Below are 7,359 nucleotides of genomic sequence, written 5' to 3'. Positions count from 1 at the left end.
ACTTGTCTTTTGACCTAGAGCATTAAATACTTCATTGTTCTAGGAGCTTTTGGAGATCAAGACAATTACTTTCATCTTATATTAATCAAGAGTAAGCAATATGAATTCTTTACTATTTTGTTATTCGTTCTTCATTTTGAGTAGCTTTGATTTGTTGTATCTAAGCTTAGTTGAGTCTATATGTTGTGTTACTTGCTTGAGGACAAGCAAAGACTTTAAGTTAGGGGTGTTGATGTGCCGTGAAATTATGGCACAATTGATGCCTTTTGACAAGAAGTTTTACTTGTTTTTAGGAAAGTATGTGCCGTTTTGATGTGTTTTACGGGTTTGCAAGAAATTGACGGGTTAAAGGACAAAATACTGAAATTGCATGAATTGGCACCAAGTGGAGAAATTACACACCGTATATATTTATACGAACCTAATACCTGGTTGTATTTAAGGAGATTTGGAAACAGAAAGTTTACGTTGGAAGAAGCTAAGTTAAAGAAAAGAAATACAGACTGTATCTTATATACGGGCCGTATCCTTGATCGTATTTACTGGATGCAATTGAGGTAGAGAATCAAGCTTGAGGATGATAATATACGACTAATTTTTATGGATCGTATATTTATATACAGGCCGTATCATGTGTTCGTGATTGAAGTGAAGAATTGAAGAATTAGTAATCGTATAAAGTTATACGGTCCATATTTTATTGTACAGACCGTATTTGATGTTGTCGGGGGAAATTTTTGCCAAGTGTAATTTCATGTTTTTGGGACCTTATAAATGGTTCGTTGTGGGGTTCTATTCATTATCAGTTGTCAGACTTGTCTTTTGACCTAGAGCATTAAATACTTCATTGTTCTTGGAGCTTTTGGAGATCAAGACAATTACTTTCATCTTATTTTAATCAAGAGTAAGCAATATGAATTCTTTACTGTTTTGTTATTCGTTCTTTATTATGAGCAGCTAAACTTAATAATGATGTTGTGAACCCAAAGATGGGTGTTATGTGATGGAGAATTGAGATTGATATATGCATAATAGATTGTTAGGGTTTACTTATTCTTCATTATTCATTGTTAGTTGATGGTTGCAAACATTAACTTAAGCCGTAAACCTTAATTTATTTGGGAAAATAAGCTAGGGTTTGGTAAGAACGAGTAACAAGAACTCGGGATGTTAACCCTCGTTTAATAGATTCACTTAGGAATAAGAGGAATTTACTTGGCACATATTAACCGTTCTTCATATTAACTCTTTTATATTTGGGAAAATCATAAAATGAGATAATCCTTAACTATTGGGAAATATTAGGTATTCAATTAGAGGTTAAGTGGCACTGGTGGTTTTATTCCCACCCATTTTAGGTAATTAAGATTATATATAAATTGGGCCAAAATGTAAGAAATAAAACTTGGGGGCAAGTGCAAAAATGAGTCAAAACTCATTAATCACTAATCCAAATTTAGTCATCCCAACTCAATAAAAATAACTTGAGTTACTCCAACTCAAATTTGAAACCTTTTTATCACCCTTAATTAATTCTCCCTAGTTTCCTTCCCTATCTCATCTTAGACATACCATACACTCATCCTAGTTATCTCATTCATCAACTTTCATCAGTTGTAGCAACTCTACTGATGATTTACTAGCCGACACCATTTCACAAAATTGTACCATCACAAACGTAATCAATCACTAATGTTACATCCGCAAATACCCCCAACAGTTGACAACACTTATGAGACTTATTTCAATGATACTTCTTAAACAATGAGTTTTACATTCAATTGTTGTGTTATATAGATATTCAAACTTGTCTTTTCAGAGTCTTTTTCCCAAAATACCCCTCTCCTAATTTGGCATAGAAGTTTTTAAAGAGTTCCAAGTTGTTTAGGTGGACAAAATTTTGACTTTTGGGTAAGTGTCTCCAAAATTGATTTTTGAAAATTCCGTTAGATCCAAAATGTAATTAATTACTTGGTCGAGTTGTTCGTTCGGGTCCCGAGGCATTCATTTGTGTTTTGTGTGTTGGGTTGATTAGTTTTGGGTTTTTGATAATTTGAGGACTTTTCATACAAAAACATGTATTAGCAGTGTTGGATCGGTGTTTTGAGTGTGCGAACAAGTTTGTAGTGTCATTTTTACTCAGTTTGCTTATTTGGTTTGTGTTCGGGGGGTACCGAGGTTTTTCGTGTATCAAAACCAAGTTCCGAAAACACCAGATTTTGGTGTTCAGTTGCTGGTTTCCTTCTTCAAGATCGTGAAGAAGCGGCCATGATTGCAGACCTTGGAGGGCTAGGTTAGCGCGATCACGTGCAGTAGCCTCGCAATCGCTTGGACACGCAATAGTAAGGCAGTTGATTGGCAGCGCTTCGCGATAGCGAGCCAAGGTCTCGAATCGCGTTGAGGCTGTCTGTCGCGTTGTGTTTTGTACTTTGCGGTCACGTCAGTCTTAGACCGCGATTGCGATGAAAGATAATCAGTGATAAAGTCTCAACTCCGAAAGTTTTTCCCCGTTTCCATGTTTCAAGTTCTTGAGTTCATTTTGGTGAGTTTTCAAAGAGGTTTTTGCCAATCTAAGCTTGGGGATAAGTTACTAATCCTAATTTCCTAATTTCCCATTGTTTCTTCCATTAATTAGTAAATTAAATCATATTTTTGGGTTGGATTTGGGGGTTTTAGCCTTAATATAAGAATTGGATTGTCTTTAATGTTACAGCCCGGAAATTTTCCCGTTAAGCGTACAGTGAATAGGCTAACAAGGATATAGTGTATACGATGTTGTGGAGACGAGTGATAACGTTCATTTGATTGGTATCGAGGTGTTGAACAACTGTTAAGAAGGTCCCGTAAGGATCGGAGATAAAACGAAGTGACAAAATAGGACTCAGTGAACTGGCGAATTATACGGTAGGTTATACGGAGCGTATAATGGTTTTACGGCCGTATAATGAACCGTTAAAGTGTCACAGAAAGAAGTTGAGGAAAAGTGAGTTTTACGGTAGATTATACGGCCCGTATAAAATTATACGGCCCGTCAAATGAACCGTCAAGTTGACACAGAAAGGGGTGATCACTGAGTCAGTTTTACGGTCAATTATACGGATCGTATAATGGACCGTATAATGGCATCGGGACTGGTTTTGTATTTATAAAAATATGATCTAAGTTTCATTTTCTCATTTCCTCTTCTCACTACACGACCCAATCTCTCTCTCTAGCAACTTCCAAACACTCCAAACCAAGAATTCAAGTGAAAATCAAGATCAATAACACCCAAATTCATGAAATCAAGAGTGTGAGACTCCTCATAGTTCATCTAAGTCAAGGAACTCCAAAGAAGGTGGAACTAGGGTTTTTTCTAAGTGGAGTATTTCAACTCAAGACTTGTTCAACCATCATCCAAGGTACATTTCATGATCATTTCATGTTGTTTAAGGTATTGGGAGGCTTAGATACTTGAAATGTAAGAGAACATAGAAGTGGGTCATTACTGAGTGAATAGTGACATAATTGAATGATAGTGGAATTGAATCATGAAAGTTGAAGAGTTGTGATTATGAATACGTATAATGATGTCTATATCATGAAACAAGTATTAAACGCGTGAAAACACAAAGATGAGTTATAAGGAGAAATATGGGAAAATTGGAGGAAAATGGTGGATTTTGCTAAATATACATAAATGATGATTGTTGATTGTGACATTGTGAGTAGTATTGTGAATGTTGGGAGTTGATATAGAACATGGGAGAAGTAGTATAAACAAAGGGAGTGCTGCCCAATTTTTCCTAGAATTAACGATGCGTTCTTGTAGTCGATTAACTAATGTTAGTCCAATTCTCTCGTGAAGGTAACAACGTGACCTTGAAGGAAGACAAGTGATCGATAACGTAGCTAAGAGACAAGGTATGTGAGGCTAGTCCTTTCCTTCTAACGGCATGAATCTTATAACTCGAATCCCTATCTTCTTCATGAGTTCCTATATTCCGAAAAGTTAAAAGCCTACTTCCATAAATGCTTATATGAGATAAGAGACACGATGTGATGATGCTAGAATGATGATGATGTTATTCATTGCCTACACTCACCTTATGTGCTAGTTCTTTCAAGGTGAGGCAGAATGTCCATGATTGCTCCATAATATAATCGGGGGATCACGACCTTACGTCACCCCGATAGAGTAAAGTAAATCTCGAGTCTTATGCAGGTACTATGATAAGATATGTATTTTATGGTAAGCATATTACTATGAGCATTTACATTTAGCATGTCATGAGCATTTCACACAGGGCCTAGTTGGCCGGGCAGACACCGCTTCGGCGGGCGGCGATACGGATACACCACGACCTACGGGCGTGGGCAGACACCACTAGTGGGCGGCATGAGATGGTACCCCAGACGTGGGAGGCCTGGACGTGGGCTAATATTATTGATTATCACACCGTTCCGACAAGGACGGGCAGCTTGCATATGATGCATACATGTCATGATGATGAGTATGAGTAAGATAGCATGCATTACTTCATTTATGATTATCAGTCAGATCCAGATGTCTCATGTTGATGTTATCCTTATATTATTGATGTTCTTTTCATTATGTATGCCTCTTATACTCGGTACAATATTCATACTGACGTCCTTTCTTCGGACGCTGTGTTCATGCCCACAGGTAGACAGGGAGGAGAGCTTGGCCCAGGTTCTCAGTAGCTGCCAGCTGATAGATAGCACTCCATTGTTCGGAGGTGCTTGTGACTATTCTTTTGATGTACATTCACACATGCATATTTTGGGCATGACGGAGTCTTGTTCCGTCCATGTATTCATTATGTTAGTAGAGGCTCGTAGATACGCAGTGTGGGTTAGATGGTCTCACAAGATGTTTTCATATGTATGTATACTATTTTGATGGCCGAGAGGCAAATGTATATAAAGTATTTATATTTTGATTAAATATGATTTTCCTACAATTAGTATGTAAAATTGATAAAAGAGTATTAAATGAGCGAGACAAGCAGTAGAGTAAGCGGTGCTCGGTAATTGCTCCGGGTACCCGTCGCGGCCCCTAGCTGGGTCGTGACAGAAGTGGTATTAGAGCAGTTCGCCCTAGGAAGTGTCTACGAGCCGTGTCTAGTAGAGTCTTGCTTATGGTGTGTTGCGCGCCACGCTAATAAACAAGAGGCTACAGGGTATTTAGGAAAATGACCATCTTTCTTCTCATGAGATCGTGCGATAGAGCCATGTCTAGGATTATATCATTCCTAAAGGTGCGTTATGGTTTCAGAAAAATGTCGCCGAAAGGAAAAGCTACGGCTGCCCAGAAAGGCAAAGCTACGACAAAGAGGCAGGCGGAAAGAGAGCCTCCGGCAAATGTAGAGGAAAGTGAATCGCAAAGTGAGGCCGCGCCCAATGTAGAAGAGCAGGGAGGAGCCTCAGCTCCGATTCCTCCACCGGGTGCTTCAGGTCAACAAGTGTCTGAGGCCATACATTTATTGACGCAGTTGGTTGCCGCTCAGGCACAACGATAGAATGCGGGCCCAAGTGATCGTTCAGCTAGTACAAGAGCCCGTGATTTCCTTACTCTAAATCCTCCAGAATTTTTCGGGTCGAAGCCGGATGAGGACCCACAAGGTTTTATCGATGAAATGCTGAGGACGCTAACACTTATGCATGCTTCTGAGACTGAATCTGTAGAGTTGGCCTCATATAGACTTCGCGATGTGGCGGTACTATGGTATAAGAATTGGGTGATAACAAGAGGGGAGAATGCACCACCTCCCGTATGGCAAGAGTTTGTAGATGCCTTTATTCATCACTACTTGCCACCTGAAGTCCGCCGAGCTCGAGCGGACAAGTTCTTGAATTTGAAACAAGGAAGCATGAGTGCCCGAGAGTATAGTATGTAATTTAACTCATTGGCCCGGTATGCTCCGACTATGGTGGCTGACATGGGAGACCGAGTCTATAGATTTGTGAGTGGTTTAGGACCACACTTGTTCAGAGATTGCCTGACAGCCTCTTTGCAAGACGGGATGGATATTTCTCGGATACAGGCCCATGCTCAGAATCTCGAGGAACGACAACGACAGCAGAGAAGTGATCGTGAGGGTGACAGAAGACAAGGTAAGAGGGCTAGATCTATGGTGGAGAGCAGTGGGTACCGAGGGGGACCAAGACAGACGCATTCCAGGCACTCAGGTCAGTCAGCGACCAGTGCACCTCCCAGATTCTCGGATAGGAGATTCGACCATTTTTTTCAGTCAGGCCAGGGGCAGAGTTCGAGGGCCTCAGATTCGCAGTCTAGGGGAGACTTTAGCCAGAGGAGACCTCCAGTACCGTGGTGTAGCCAGTGTGGCAAATTACATTCCGGACAGTGTCGTCAGGGTTCGGATGCTTGTTATGCTTGCGGGCAGGTTGGTCATATGATGAGAGATTGCCTTTCGGCGAGAGATAGAGCGGGGACTCAGCCCACAGGTTCAGCAGCGGGGTCTTCTTCAGCGCCCCCGACAGCATAGACTCCTCAGACTACAGCAGCCAGAGGCAAAGGTAGAGGGGGAGCATCCACTTCAGGTGCTGTTCAGCCCCGTGTGTATGCTTTAGCTGGGCGACAGGATCTTGAGTCTTCCCTAGATGTTGTCACAGGTACCTTGACTATATTTTCCCGTGACGTATATGCTCTGATTGATCCAGGTTCTACCTTCTCATATATTACTCCGTATATCGCTGATTGTGTTGGGGTAAGACCTGAGCCAATTAAACCCTTCAAGGTATTCACTCCGGTTGGTGATCCTGTAATAGCGAGGCAAGTATATAAGGACTGTGTAGTCATTATATGTGATCATCAGACAAGGGCTGATTTGATTAAACTTGAGATGATAGATTTTGACGTAATTATGGGTATGGACTGGTTGGCATCGTGCTATGCTAATGTTTGTTGCCGGACAAAGGTAGTTCGATTCCAATTTCCGGGAGAGCCCATACTTGAGTGGAAGGGTAATACAGCTTCCCCAAAGGGTAGGTTTATTTCCTACCTTAAGGCGAGAAAGATGATAGCCAAAGGTTATATTTGTCATCTAGTTCGGGTTCATGACACGGAAGCGGAAGTGCCAACTTTCCAGTCTATCCCGGTAGTGAATGAATTCCTAGATGTGTTTCCCGACGAGTTACCAGGCCTTCCTCCAGAAAGGGAGATTGATTTCACCATTGATGTATTACCAAACACCGAGCCTATTTCTATTCCTCCGTATCGAATGGCTCCAGCAGAACTGAAAGAGCTAAAAGCACAACTAAAAGATTTACTTGAGAAGGGGTTTATAAGGCCTAGTTCCTTGCCATGGGGAGCCCCATTCTTGTTCGTAAGGAAGA

Source organism: Lycium barbarum, chromosome 12, assembly GCF_019175385.1.
Source record: "Lycium barbarum isolate Lr01 chromosome 12, ASM1917538v2, whole genome shotgun sequence".
Classification (NCBI taxonomy): domain Eukaryota; kingdom Viridiplantae; phylum Streptophyta; class Magnoliopsida; order Solanales; family Solanaceae; genus Lycium; species Lycium barbarum.
The sequence above is the reverse complement of the archived record's forward strand: the minus strand, read 5'-3'. Positions refer to the sequence as shown.